General features: G+C 45.4%; 1 long non-coding RNA gene across 2 annotated transcripts; it reads left to right on the top strand.

Annotated features, from left to right (window-relative positions):
• Positions 2,562-5,713, top strand: LOC110436608. Of its 2 annotated transcripts, XR_002454416.1 has the most exons (5): positions 2,562-3,179; positions 3,272-3,547; positions 4,296-4,366; positions 4,472-4,643; positions 4,717-5,713. It is a non-coding gene; the product is annotated as an uncharacterized LOC110436608 (long non-coding RNA). The 2 variants fall into 2 exon arrangements; XR_002454415.1 differs by having other exon boundaries at positions 4,472-5,713.

Here is a 15,872-nt window from a genome sequence, read left to right as displayed (position 1 = left end):
TAATCCGCAGAACAACGACCGGAGATCCACTCCTAATTCAGCAAAGGTGAACAACGTGGCAGCGGAAACAGTTCAGGAGGGACTAGAAATCATGATGGGTACGTTTAGCATCAACTCTATCACTGCTATAGTTTTCTTTGATTATGGAGCTTCGCGTACATTCATATCACAAGCATTTGTTAGAGTTCATAGCATTCCACTAGTTGCAATGAAAACCCCTATGCTAGTTAATTCACCGGGTGGGACTATACCAGTTTCTTTATGTTGCCCCTTAGCAAGTCTTTCTTTAAGGAGGTAGATTTTCCTATCAGTCCCATGGTTATGAGAACTTCAGGCATAGATGTGATGTTGGGTTTGGATTGGATGAAGCAACATGACATAGATATTAAGTACAAGGAGAGAGTAGTGGCTTTGACAACCCCAAAGGGAGAACAAATCAGTGTTGATGTAACAGTGCAAGCACCACTCACAGCCAAGGTGAACCAACTGAATGATGACGTTGATCCTCAGAATCTGGTAGTGGATGAGTTTCCGGATGTCTTTCCAGATGAATTGCCAGGTATGCCACCTGACCGAGACATTGAATTTATTATTGAATTAATACCTGGTACTGCACCCATAGCTAAAAGACCATATAGAATGAGGGTTAATGAACTAGAAGAACTTAAGAAACAAATTAAGGAATTGCAAGATAAAGGGTTCATTCGTCCTAGTTCATCACCATGGGGTGCACTAGTTATCTTTGTTGATAAGAAGGATGGTAGTCAGAGGATGTGTGTTGATTATCGGTCACTCAATGAGGTCACTATCAAGAATAAATACCCATTGCCTAGGACTTATTTGATCAGCTAAGAGGTGCTTGTGTGTTCTCTAAGATTGATTTGCGTTCTGGTTATCATCAATTGAAGATTCGGAAATCAGATATACCAAAGACAGCTTTCACAACAAGGTATGGGTTGTATGAGTATACAATTATGTCTTTTGGTTTGACCAATGCACCCGCTTACTTTATGTACATGATGAATAAAGTATTTATGGAGTACCTTAATAAGTTTGTGGTGGTCTTTATTGATGATATTCTTGTATTCTCTAAAACCAAGGAAGAACATGCTGAACATCTAAGATTGGTCTTACAGAAACTTAGAGAACATAAGCTGTATGCCAAGCGTAGTAAGTGTGAGTTTTGGTTGGAAGAAGTTTCTTTTCTTGGTCATGTTGTTTCTAATGGTGGTATTGCAGTGGATCCTAGTAAGGTGAAAGATGTGCTGAATTGGAATCCACCTACAAATGTAAGTGAAATTCGCAGTTTTCTTGGTTTAGCTGGTTACTACCGTAGATTCATTGAAGGGTTTTCAAAACTTGCAAAGCCTATGACTGCTCTGTTGGAGAAGAATGCTAAGTTTGTATGGTCTGATAAGTGCCAAGCTAGTTTTGAGGAATTTAAGAAGAGATTGACTACTGCACCTGTGTTGGTATTGCCAGATCTAAGTAAGAGTTTCTCTATCTATTGTGATGCTTCTCGTCTGGGTTTGGGTTGTGTTCTCATACAAGAAGGTAGAGTCGTTGCTTATGCATCTAGACAGTTGAGTAAACATGAACTGAATTATCCTACTCATGATCTAGAGTTAGCAGCTGTGGTTCATGCATTGAAAATTTGGAGACACTATTTGATTGGGCATAAGAGTGACATATACACTGATCATAAGAGTTTGAAGTATATCCTCACCCAGACCGACCTGAACTTGAGGCAACGAAGATGGTTGGAACTGATAAAGGATTATGATTTGGAAGTGCATTATCATCTCGTAGCTGATGCACTTAGTAGAAAGAAATATGCTAATGAGCTTTGGGCGACACCTGAATCGGAGGAGTTGAGTGCTGAATTTGCATATTTGAACTTGGGAATCTCCACTACTATATAATCCACCAGTTGTTAACTTAGCTAAATGCACCCCATAACTTACTACTACAGTCATTAACTTTCCTAAGTGCACCCAAAAAAATACACTTAAAACCTGCCGATCTTTAAAATAAAGGGACGAGATCCACTCTCACATATCCTTTCTCTTACTCATTCAAATCTGATGGACCAGATTCCTCGGATCAAACCTCATCACTCACCCGTCATCTCATCCCGCACACCCGCACACACCCCATGCGCGACCCTCCCTCTCCCCGACGCCCCCTCTCCCGCAGTCGCACAACCGGTCTAGCGAGAAACGACTCCTCTCCCCTAGCTGTGCGTGTGTCCCTCCCTCCCTCCCTACCCTCTATCTCTCCCGATGTGGTGGCGCGGCCTCCTCCTATGGCGCACATATCTCTCTCTCCCTGCTGATATGGTTGGGCATGGCGGGTGCCCCCAGTGGCGCTCGCGCTGCGGCGGCGGCGGTGGCGCCCAGCCACAGGGTAGGGTTTCGCGAGGTGGCGACGGCGGCATCCGGCCGTAGGGCTTGTGGAGCGTGCATAGTGCGAGGGCACACGAGGGTCTACATGGAGGATTTGGACCCCAAGCCGTGGGTGGTGCCGGCGCTGCTGTACAGGGAGGTGTAGTGGTCTGAGGGCGCGGTGGAGGACGTGGTGGGCTTCAGGTGCGGCCACTCGCTCACCGCCATCGCTTCAGGTCCGTATCACTACCAGTATCCTCCAATTTTGATCCATCTTTTATTGGTTTTGATGAATTGGATGAAGCAATGGCTGTTTTGAGAAGCTGTAATGGTGGCGGCTTCCATATGCACCGTGTTGCTGGTGATGAAGGCATTGACAGTTTGCAGAGTGTCAATGATAGCAGAATCCTGGTGGCCACAGTTTTAGTTTCTAAAGTGCAGTCTCTTATTCTTCTTTACTGATCCCTAACCCTTAAGCCTGTGCATTTTGATCGCATAGATTCTATACCAATGGTTCCATCTACTGTCATCGCTAGCTTGCAGTTTAGACAAAGCTGTTAATCTATCTTCTTTAATGGGGAAAACATTTGATGTGTCCCCAGGTTACACAAACTTGAATTATTCAAAGTGAACTTCTGTTTGAGTTTCGTTTCTCTTGTGCATATGATGCCCTTAGGATCTGTTAAATGAAAGCTCAAGATTTGTTTGCACATTAAATTTGAGTTTGGCATTTTTCAAAACTGCAAGGGGAGCTAGAGGATATCCAAAGAGAAAGCACGAATGGCTGCATCTCAGGTACTTCCATGTTTCTAAAATCTAATTGCTCACATATTGAGATATACATCCAATGAGTTTTATAATCTAATTGTATCCTGTTCTTCATATAGGTGAATGGGCCTATACTGGTGAAGGATACTTGCCTATGTTTTAATCCACTCAAAGGCCTACTAGGTGATTTATTTTTGTTGTTCTTCAAAGTCCTCTCATTTGCTAGGTTCTACAAATACTATCCGGCACACACAACATTTAAGCTATTTAGGCTCTGCATATCATATTGTTGTTAGAGATTTAAGCTTTTCTGTTTGGAGCTCCCTTATAGATTTATCTGGTTTTGGAGTTAGAGAAATTTGTCTTGAAGGGGATCATGTTCGTCCCAGTGAAAGGTGAGGGTACAATTCCCAATTTAATTTCATCGTGTGAAATTATGAATTACGGAAGGGTTTGTTCAATCAATTCCTTTGCAGTATCTGTAATTGGATTCCCACTTGAATTACATTTCGGTAGTGTAGCTAGGTAATTTGGGAACAACTCAGAGTAGCATAATCATGTCACTGTCTTAGGTTTTGCAATGAAAGTTGCCATAAAGAAAATGGATACAAAGGCATCTCAAAAATTCCTCGCTGAACTGAAGGTGACCATTAATCTTTTTCAACCTGAATGCCCCAGTCATGGTTCAGCTTGAGGGAAACTAACCGTCTTGAGGTAGTCAATTTTTTAATTTTCTGTATATAGCCTTTTCAGAGTGCACCTCTGCTTTCTAAAATGAAGATTGATTTCTGAATGTCATGTATGATAATTAGCCATGGCAAGAAAAAAACACTCAGTAGCTTTTGAAAAACAAAATATATTTGTAAAACCAGGGTATTTCTCGAATACTTGAAAAATACTTTACATCCAAATGGGGTTACATGTATTACTCTTTCAAGGATGAAGTACATCTATTCTGTGGCTGCAGCTTATTCTAAGAAATATTTGATGTGGATCACTTTATGAGCTACTGAGTTAGTTTCATTTCTTATTTTTCTATTAATACGATGAACTACTATTTGATTTAATGATTTGGTTACTCTATGAGGATAGTTGTTCAACAATAATCTGCTTATTCACCTATTGTGTCACTGCCAACTACAGGATTGCTGCATCTGCAGATCTTCAATGCCTGTGTCGTAAAATATGCAGTTTTGCATCTCCATTTTGATAAGGTAGATGACAGGACTACTGCATTATATTGGATGGTGTTAGTGTATCTTTCTGCTCTTGAAAGAATTTCTCCTCCAAACCATTGTAAATTGACCTATACTTTTCAGAATATGGCTGCACATTCTGCCTGTGACTTTAGAGGTGGGAGAGCTGAACTAGGTCTCCCTAAGTACAGGCAAGTTATATGGCCAGGGATGGTTTCAAACTCACAGCTAAGCGACGAGGAGCTTTGGAACACAGGACGCCGCACGTTGACAACTCTAACTTCCTTCTCACAAGGTTTGACTCTTTTGTGCACCAACTTACTCTTGCCGGAGAAATCAAAAGGTTTTAATATGGCTCACATATTCAGGTATATGATGAGAAGCCAGGATCTCGAGCTTGCACAAAACATTTCCATTAACATGGCTTGCATCTTCATTTTTCTGATTATGATTTGTCAAGAGAGCTGCAGGCACTAGGATTTAATAGTAAAACTCCACTCTAAAAGCTTACTTGTTGTGCTCACCTCAGGAGGTAAATAAGCAACTCAATGTGCTTCAACCAGTGGCCTCTGTCTCCCTCAATGCATTTGTGCTCATCTTTTTGTATTCTATTTGCATTAGATAGGTAAATCCTTGAGCTTACATATACCACTGCACTATTTGTTAAGTGGCTGAAACTGAATGGAAGACCAATTCCTACAAGCTGGAATTTTTTTAGTGTTATTTTTTACCCTAAGGACATATTTTCATTGCTGAATTGTGCATTTCTTTTGAATACAATTGGCCGTCTCGAATCAAAGCGCAGCGCCATGGAGATGCAGAGCTGGTAATATGAGGATTCAATTGATGCAGAGCTGGTAACATCTTTGCTGCTGTCCTAGAAGATTCCAAATCCTAGCGCCTAGATGGATTAAACATAGATTAAGCGTTTGTTCTTTATATATATATATTTTATTTTTTCTGTCAACACCATGGCTCAGATTAGATGTGCCCAACTTCAATCTTAGAAGGAATTGTAACACATTAAGGCAATTTTGATTCCAAATCTTCCAAACTTGGAAGAGGTGAAAAGACTTGCAACCAAAATTATCTAGGTGCTGTGATCTTGTGTGACATTGTAGGGAAGTTGGAGAAGCAGAAGCTGTAGCACGCTTGGAGGGGGTTCGTTAGACGCAGAAACAAAAGCTGCTGCATGCTCGAGTCTTGTTGCGAAGCTCAAGAATTGAGAAGTTTGGAGTGAAGCAAAATAAATTTATGCATGAGTCTTGTCAATGTCAAAGATGTAGTATTCTTTTTTTGTGTGTCAAGAGTCTTGTTTTGTAATGATATTGTTGAATCTGTGATAATAAAGCTCTCTTTGGCAAAGAGATAGGTGCTCCCATAGTAATGCTGGTTCCAGATCTTTCGAAACTAAGTATTGTGCAAGTAAATCATTTTTTGTCGTTTGACATTTGGTATCACCGTAGCGTTAGCACGGGCATTATACTAGTTGTAGTAAATGCTATGGAAGTTGAGGTCACTCCTACTCTAGAGGAAGAGATATTGAAAGGACAGTTGGAAGATGATAAACTAAAGGAGATAGCACAGAATGTGGTACTAGGCAAAGCACCAGGATTCAGAATAGATGACAATGGTGTACTGTGGTTTGGAAAAAGGATATGTGTTCCTGAAGTGAAGGCTATTCGTGATATGATTCTGAGAGAGGCTCATGAGTCAGCATATTCCATTCATCCTGGTAGCACTAAGATGTATCTAGATCTGAAATAGAAGTACTGGTGGTATGGCTTAAAGAGAGATGTGGCTGAATATGTTGCTTTGTGTGATACTTGTCAGCAAGTGAAAGCTGAACATCAGAGGCCAGCTAGACTGTTGCAACCAATGAAGATTCCAGAATGGAAGTGGGAAGAAGTGGGTATGGATTTTATAGTGGGATTACCACGTACACAAAAAGGGTATGACTCAATATGGGTGATAGTGGATCGTTTAACCAAAGTTGCACATTTCATACCTGTCAAAACATCATATAGTGGAGACCGACTGGCAGAGTTATACATGGAAAGAATTGTTTGTTTGCATGGGGTACCTAAGAAGATTGTGTCAGATAGGGGAAAGCAGTGCATGATTCTTTGGGAACAAAGTTGAATTTTAGTACAGCGTATCATCCACAGACAGATGGACAGACTGAGAGGATCAATCAGATATTGGAGGATATGTTGAGAGCCTGTGCTTTGCAGTATGGGACTAGTTGGGACAAGAGTCTGCCATATCCAGAATTCTCCTACAACAATAGCTATCAACAAAGTCTTAAGATGGCACCATTCGAGGCACTGTATGGTCGTAAGTGTAGGAAACCTTTGTTTTGGAATCAGATAGGGGAAACATAGATGTTTGGTATAGATGTGCTTAGACATGCAGAGCAACAGGTGCGGGCTATTCAGGATAACTTGAGAGTTGCTCAATCTCGTCAGAAAAGCTATGCACATACACGTAGGAGAGAGCTGGTTTTTCAAGTGGGTGATTATGTCTACGTGAAAGTATCACCAATGAGGAGTGTAAAGAGGTTTAATATGAAGGGAAAGCTAGCTCCAAGGTATGTGGTCCGTTTAAAGTATTAGAAAGGCGTGGAGAAGTAGCATACTAGTTAGAATTGTCTGAAAGCTTATCTGGTGTGCATGATGTGTTCCATGTGTCACAACTTAAGAAGTGTTTGCGTCTACTTGAGGAGCAAATACCATTGGAAGAGCTTTCTGTTAAAGGTGATCTCACTTATGAAGAGTATTCGGTCAGAATATTGGAGACAGCTGAGAGAGTCACCAGAAGTCGGGTCATCAGAATGTGCAAAGCGTAGTGGAATCAGTATTCGGAAGCAGAGGCAACTTGGGAAAGAGAGGATGATCTGAGGAAATCATACTCATACTTGTTTGAGTAAGCACCTTTCAATCTCGAGGACGAGATTCTTTTAAGGGGGTAGAGTTTGTAACACCCAAAATTTGATTTTCAAATAATAGGATTTAATTTGATTTATTTAGGTATTTTTGTGAGCATTTAATTTAGTGAATAAATAATTTTTGCAGAAAATAAAATTTATCATAAGTTAGGTAAACTTGATTGTTTTTGTGCTGTTGTTCTGTTTTTGTTTTAATTGTTCTTGCTCAAAAGCACTTTTGGAAAAAGAATTGAAAAATAAAAATAAAAAGACAAAGGGGAGACAGCTCCCTAGAACCAGGCCAAAGCCCAGCTAACACCCCCCCCCGCGCCTCCTCCTCCCCCGGCCCGCTAACGTGGCCCAGCTGCCCTCCCCTCAACCCAGCAACCAGGCCGGCCGCGCACGCACCCTCACCTCCCCTTCCTCTCTGGCAGCCAGGCCCCGTCCCTTTCTCTCTCTGCCGCTCTGGCCCCACCTGTCAGTGCCATAGCCTTCTTCTTCCCCGATTCGTAACCGAGGCGGACACCTCCACCGGGCCGAACCGATCCCGAAAATCATGGGATATCCTGCTTTTCTGAGCTCTATAAAGGTCCCTAGGTCGCCCTCCTTCCGTTCTTTCACCGCACCGCAAAAACCCCAAAAAACCCTAGCCCTAGACGCCCGACTTGGAGCTCGGGATTCCGCCGAAGTGAGCCGCCGCAAATCCGCGCCCTGCTTCTCTCTCGGCCCGAGCAAAGACGTTAGGTGAGCTCGCATCGATCTCCGCTTCGTTCCCGTGATCTCAGTTTTGAGTTTGGCAAACCGTAGTGGAGTTTCTCGAACTCCGGCCCAATGGCGCCGCCGTGAGCGCCACTGCTCCGGCCGGTCCGCCGCCTGCGCCCCCCCCTGCGCGTCATCGGCCGTCGGATCGATCGTGGATGGCCGAGATTAGATCTGACCGGTTCGCCTGGAGATTTTGCTAAAGAGACCCCAGGAATTTGAGTATTCAACCCGCGGTCCCAAGGCGCCTGAGTAAAACGTGTTTCCCAACTTTGAAAACGTATTCCTATCGGCTGAAACCTAAATGCACTTTCCAGTATTTACAGTTTTGCCATTGGGATTATTTTGCTCATAAAATATTCATTTTAACTCCGTTTTTGTCTATTCAAATTTTGTTAGATTCGTATTTACATGCTCTACATGTTAGAAATATTAGTTTACTGTTTTGAAACTTTTTAATTTCCTGATACTATTTAATTAATTATTTCTCTATAGGAAATCTTAGAAAATTCATATCTTTCACGTTTTAATTCTGATTTTCGTGAACTTTACGTTTGTATGATCGTAGCGCTGCGTAGAATATTTTCATAAAATTTTATCTTTGATTTCTCACTGTTGGTGTAATGTTCTAATTATAGCTTGTTTGCTTTGTGTATGACTGTCTACATTGGATTGCGTGTTGTTGATTGATGTTTGGGAATACACGGTGAGCCGTACGTTGGTGATCAAGACCAAGCTTTTGAAGACCAGCAGGCTCAGGAGAGCTTTGATCAAGGCAAGTATAACTTGGATCATCCTTGTTACCTATTCACTTATAACTACACATATATCATATGCATGCTTTCACCTTGTCGACCTTAGCAAAATCATAGATGATTGTTACCTGGATTCCTTGCTACCTACTTGATATGCATTTGTTGTAGATGTGCTAGTGCTTGATATAATCCATGATCTTGTAAGATGATTAATAGCTATGAAATGAACATAAAATAATGAGAAATAACTGTATGAGATCTTGTCTGTAAGTGATCACCGGGACAACAGTGCTACCATGAGGGCTATAATGGCTCTAGGTTTAGCTCAGTATGAAGACCTTTTCTAGCTTGTCAGAGGTTACCCGAAATGACGGAGGGGCGACATGGGTATAGTGCGAGCCCCTGTCCCTATGTGCATAGGCTGCACGTCATTGTGCCATTCGGAAGGGGGGTATCTATATCTGCTTGCAAAGGAAACCTTGCGGCCCTAACATGTTAGACGAACTTTTGAAAGGCTTCATAGTGATCCCTGCCGACCTCCCTAGGAAGGGGGTTAAGAGATTAGCAACCTCGGGCGAAAGGGTAAATCATGACTCGTGGGTAAAGATGTACAACCTCTGTAGAGTGTTAAAACTGGTATACTAGTCGTGCTCACGGTTATGAGTGGCCTTGGGGGTTCTTGCTGCGACGACGATGAGCTTATTAAGTTGTTATGTTCATTTGATTATCGTTTATGCTATGAATTAATTATGCTTACACTTGATCATGTGATTATTGGAATATTTATGCTACCTTGACATTTGCTATTTAATTATGAACATTGTAACATCCCAGATTTTTACGAAAACCAAAAATATGAGCTTTTTAAATTTTTTCCACTAATTGTGTGAAGCATATAGTTTCTAGATCTAACTCGATCCTGACCTGCTAACAAACCGTTGCATTCATGTAGATTTTTTTGTAGACGAGTGCTCTTAATCGTGGGTCGTCTTGAGTTGGGTCTTGTTTAGGGTTTTGAGTTTCTTTTGGAGTGCACAAATCCGTAGCACAGTCTTCCCGAATCTCCGTTGCGCCTATCTCAAAGGCGAAGCGAATCCCTTCTCAACCTTTTTCATTGGTGTATGTCTCAAACTCCTTTGGATCTTTTTGAACTCTTCTCAAAATTCCATTCTCAAACCTCCCTCCCTCTTTGATCTCATCTCAAATCTCCACTAGCAAATACCCTTCAAATCTTTCGTCGAATCCCATCTAAATCTTCTCTAGGTTTTATCTCAAAATCCATTAAATCAAAAGTGGAAAATATTTCTCTCTTGGGCTCCATCCCTTCCCCCTCTGCCCCCTGCGTCCGGCCCAGCCCCTGTCCGTCACCACCTCGGCCCAGCTCGCCACGACAAGCCCAGCCAGCTCCCTGCCTCCTCGACCGGCCTGCTAGGCCCAGGACGCCACGCTCCCTCCCTGGCCAACCCTAGCCGCGCGCACCCGCTTCCCTTCCCAGCTGGCCTGCTCTCCATCCCACTCAGGCCCGTGACCCAGCGCCTAACCCTAAGTTGCGTGCCCCAGCCCCTGGAGGACAGCCGCTGCCATTGCTCGGTGGCAAGGCCACGAGCGCCCGCGCCCGAGCACCCCCGCACCCGCGCGCCTGCCCTCTCCCCTCGATGTGCGTACCCGCGATTCACGCCGCGTGTCCCGCTGTGGACACGGACGCCGAGGATGGACGCCCTACCCCCTGAACCCTAGCTCGTCGCGCCATAAAAGCCACAGCCGCATACTCCCTTGCCCACAGAACCGCCATCCCCTTCTCCACCTTTCCCAAGCCGCCACCAACGCTCCCTCTGCGACCGCGCGGTCACCATGCCGAACCGATGCTCCTCGACGTGCCCCAGCCACCGCGACGACGCCATCAGACCGCGGGCACGCCACGGTCGCCACGTCCATGAGCGACGTCGCGACGAGTGCTCCCTCTTCGCCAAGCTCCATCGTGATGCCGTGGCCACGCCACGCCTCGCCCTCGCCTCGGCCACGCCCCGGAGCTTTGCCATGCCATCGAGGCCCCGACATCCTCCACGACTGCAACGTTGACTTCGGAGAGCCCTACTCTGTTGAGCCCTTCCAGGATCGGCGCTGTCGTGCTCCTCCACCGCCATGCGTCCTCGACCTGTACCGCGACATCGCCGACCTCACCCTGGACCCCAACCTGCACTGCCCCGATGGAGTTCACCGCGTCGCACTGAGGCTGCGACATCGACCTGGCCCCATCCACCACGACGACGCGCATGAGCCTTGTCGTTGTCCGCGACGTCGAGCTGAGCCAGCACCACGAGCTCCCTCCTGCTCGTGCACCGGAGCCGCCCGCCGCGTCGAGCTCCTGTCCACGACCTCACCGAGCCGACCACCATGACCCCGACCCTGACGCCGGTCTGCGCCACCCTGCGACGTTGCCCACGGCCTCGCCCCCAAGCCTAGGGCTGTGTGCGACCTCCTCTGCCACCGCCATCCGTCGCGCCAGCCAGGACCACCTTCACGTCACGCTGTGAGCACAATGTCACCTTGTCGAGCTCTGCTCCACTGCTGCTGGGTAAGCCACCAATGTCCAAGCTCTGTCCTTTTCCACCTTATCGTTAATATTGCCACTGTCCTTGCTGAGACCGGCCTTCGTGCCGTGTTTTACTGCTGTCAGGGAGGCCATGGACTTGTTGCGCCTTCCACAGAGCCGCGACACCAAGCCTACCTCGTTGCCGACCAAGGCCGTGCCTTTTCCATTGCTGCAGCACCAACTGAACACGACAGATGCACCCCGGCCACCTGCAGCAAGCCGGGACCAAGCTGTAGAAGCCCTCCGCCATCCTCGCCACCAAGGTCGAACCCTAGTCGACGCCGACGAAAAACCCCTTTTGCTTTTGTACATCTTTCTATCATCGTTCATACATGTCGTACACCTTTCACATGATCTATCTATCCTATGCATGTGCCGTGGCTTCGTGCCGGTCTATTTATCCATCTGTTTATCTATCTCTGTTGGTCGCTATGGAAATGTGCTACTCCATTTTGCCTTTGTGTTGGTCGTGGCAATGTGGTTCTTTGTGCGTTGGTTCTTGAGTGTGTGTGTGTGCTGTCGTCTGTGGACCGTGCCTTCGAGCCGGTCGGGGAAATCGTAGTACGTTTGATCATTTCGATCATGGGTACGTCCTGCCGTGATCGTGATGTCGAGCATCACTCGTTTCCCCCTGTTTAGTTGACTCCGTCGTGCCACGGTTGATAGCACTTGTTCCCGTCCCTCAGACGTGGTCACCATGGACTTGATGTCGTTATCGACGCGGTTCTCACTCGCACACTCGAGGCCTATGTGACTTAGTCTAGTGGGATACGAATTAGGGGACAACCTTCGTGGAATTGTCGGAGGCCAACTCGTTAGGTGAAGCTCATGGTCGCAAGTCCACCTTGCCATGACCATCGGGCTTTACCCCATTTATCGAGTGTTTATCCTAACCACCTCGTATGTTTGTACCATCCTGACTAGAGCATTCCCTCGGACCTAGTGGTGACAACCGCATCACTACGGGCCTGAGGAATAGCCTCGTGCCGATTTAGTTGCACAGTCGTGGTACCCTACGAGTAGGGTTGGATTGTGGGGTCGTATCACTTTTTATCCAACCGTCGTTCGTTCCATGATGAGTTGGGTCGAAAGAACATGGACTCCATCATTCTTCTTCTCTATTGTTCTCAATCCCCGTTGATCCAGTAAGATGTGGGATTGCCCCTTCGCTTGCTTGGTGTTTTGATTCCATTTCTACGATTCCCACCGTTGCTATGGTGAGATGATCAAAGGAAGGTGAATCCCGTGTCTTTTCCCGCCTTTTTGGTTCTTCGTGTTAAAACTCTTGTATGCTTGTACCTATATCGACTGTAGCATTTCTTTGGTTCTCGTGGTGACAACCGCACCGCTAAGAACCTTAGTGATGTCTTAGTGCATTTAGTGCACCTAGGTTGTGGTACCCTACAAGTAGTTTGAGCACTTGTGTTCTTTGTGCGTCACTCTTTCTGATTTCCCCGTCTCTTACCATGGCGAGTGGATTGGAAGGAGTAGACCACTTCCCTTTTCTTCTCTCCTTGTTCCACCCTCTCTTGGCTCTCGCCAACTACAATGGCGTATGGATTGAGAGAGACCGGAACTTCTCGTGCTCGTAGTCTTTTCGATTCCCGTCGATCTCTTTGACACTCGGATCGAAAGACTGTAAGGTGTGGTGTTTGCTTAGAATGAGTTAGAGTCTAAGCCATTTATTAAAGCCGTATAGGTTGACCCAGTTGACCCGGGAAGTAACAGCTAGGCTAAGACTCTGACTTGTACTAAGTGAACAGCCATTCCTATTTCCTTTTAGCCTAGGGATCGGACATCCTTCGAGAGGGCTAAGTCATTATCCTTTCGGTGCTCCTTTAGGTAGTTGTTCTTTGGTGTTCTGTCGCCTCCCTTCGCAGTCTTTCTAGGTCTAGTGGTCTGATTGTTCGTCTTGTTTGTCGCTTTCGAGGTAGTTGCTTCGAGAATTGCGTTGATCGGATCGGGACCTATTGGAGAAAGGACATGCAGATAGAAGAAAGACCTTGGATGAGAATGACTACAAGTGCACTGTGGATCTTGGAAATGTCATTCAACAGGTGCCACGTCCCACCCAACCTCGTAGAATCCTATTAGACATGCAATAATGTAGATGCTAGTGCTTTACTTTTATGCAAATGAACTGTGATAGGTTGCATGGTAGAAATGCTTGTGAGCCATTGCCTTGTTGCAACCTATAACCCTCGCACACTCGCTGTTAGCCTAGATGCTTGCATACCACTTGCTACTGCTTCTACTACGCATTATATCTGCGATATGATGCATTGTGGAGGATTGTATGTGAGTAGATAAGGCACGTGGTGCCAATAAATGGATAATGAGATGGTAATGGATTTGGGGAGATCTCGGCGTGTGTCTTGGGTTTGTGGTGAGGTTTGAATTGACCGAGCAGGATCTACGACGAGTCTTGGGACAAGTCTTGCCGGGGAACGCTACCTGGGCGTTCTCCATGAGAGATACCTATGGCGGGTACATGTGACAGGGAGAGGTCCCGGAGTGGAGTGTCTTCGTGGGACGAAGCACCAGGATGGGAGGTGATGTTTAGCACGGGGTAACCGGATGTCCCGTCGAGCGGTGCATCGGTTGGCCCCATGTGAAGATGTCCTGTTTGGTCACCCTAAGGACTGATATGTTCTGTGGACCGGGTCTTAGGAAGCCTTGCACCCCACTCGCTCTTATGGGGAGGAGACAGATGTACGACCAGCTAGGGCGGTGCCACTACTACTAGGTTGTTAGCAGATAGTGTAAGGAGGTACGGGCATGAGGACCCACACCCTCCTAAGACAGCGTAGTGACCTTTGGGGCTCGGTACTACGTCTCACAGTCTCAGCGTACCGGTGGTACTCCGGTATGGTCCCAGTTCTGAGTGGTAGGGTGGCATCGTGTTTAGTTGGAAGGCAGCCCGGAATCAGCCTAGACGAGGGCCTTCGTCGATGATGGTGATCTTGTGGTTAGTGCAAACCTCTGCAGAGTTTGGTTGATCGATCGATACATACGCCGATTCGTCAGCTATGGACCTTTCCTAAGTACAGCTTCACTTGACTAGAGAGAGAAGTCCTTTCTACCTTCCCCTGGGTTTGTGTTGGATCCGGCGTTGGCCATTGAGGCAAGGCACGAGAGGGAGTCGTACTTGCCACCTAGAGAGTGAGAGTGTGGTGAGATGTGTGTGATGGGATGGATGGATGGATGGATGTGTGGATGAGATGAAATAAAATTTGATGAATTATTATTATTAAATATTGACGAACTTGCATAGGAAAAACTACAGCCATATATATAGGCCTCTTGATCTACCTTTTGCATTCCACTTACCACAAAGCTTACACAAAAGCATAGGGTGGGAGCCAGTGGCCAGTACAAATCATACTGAAAGTTGTTTAGCAGGTTTTGAACGTGGTCCATGACGATAACTACGGAGAATAGAAGGATTAGGTGGTCTCGCTCCTGCGCTCAAGTTTGGTTCAAAGATGAAGACTACGCCCGCTGATAAACTACGCTGGCTGTGATGATTGCCCGTGAAGGAGGAGCCTTCACCGCTGACACGTACATCGACCCTGATAAAGACCCGTGTGTGTTTCCGCTAGAAAAACGATGTAATAGGCTTGTTGACCAAGAGTTGTAAAGTAAATGTGTTGTAATTTTGTTTCTCACGATGTATGACTATGATAACAGCTCATATATGATAATGAGATGGTTCAATTTTTGAATTATCACATTGTAATTTGAATCTGTGGATTTTTCCCTTTTTGGAAAAATCTAGGTCGTTTCAGTTGGTATCAGAGCCATACTTGACCCTAGGACGAGACCATTAGTACCAAACACTAGTTTAGAAGCCAAACATTCTATCTTTTGTAGAGTTATAGATGCTAACACTTGTTTTCCCCCTCCTCCTTGAATTTTGCTGCTAACTGACCTTCCTGTTTCATAAAGTTGACCGTTGGAAACTTTTCCCATACCCGCCCACGCTAGATCGATAGTCGTGTGAGACTTCGAAGGTCTCTGAGTCACCTCAAGTCAACACTATGCATTAGGAGTTGTAATGTTGTCTGAGTGCTTGGATCTTATGTTGTGCGTTTCTTCTGCTTCTTGTTGTCTGAGTGCAGGTCATAAAACCTGTTTTATGCGAGTAAGACTCTGGATCCCGCCCAACCTAGTCGGCTAAACCTAAGACCGTCCCGAGACTAGATAGGTGGCCCTGACTAACAAAGTTAAAAGTAAGGTAAAGCTGTTGCATCATGTGTTGCCCACCTATTTCAAAACTGTTTTTGGCTTCCAAAATGAACCTGTCTTCAAAATTCTCTCTCCTTTTGGTTAAAATGTCCCCTCTTCAACAAAAACATCTCTATTTTGAATAGATTAGTGTTTCAAAACTCTCTCAAGGTCTTCCTTTTTCAAAAAAGGCAACTCTAACCCCTTTCCCAACTCAATTTTATTCAAAAGCTATTTATGAAATGATTTAAAAACAAGTCACTT

This window comes from Sorghum bicolor, chromosome 6, assembly GCF_000003195.3.
Source record: "Sorghum bicolor cultivar BTx623 chromosome 6, Sorghum_bicolor_NCBIv3, whole genome shotgun sequence".
In the NCBI taxonomy this organism is placed as follows: Eukaryota; Viridiplantae; Streptophyta; class Magnoliopsida; order Poales; family Poaceae; genus Sorghum; species Sorghum bicolor.
The sequence above is the reverse complement of the archived record's forward strand: the minus strand, read 5'-3'. Positions and strand labels throughout refer to the sequence as shown.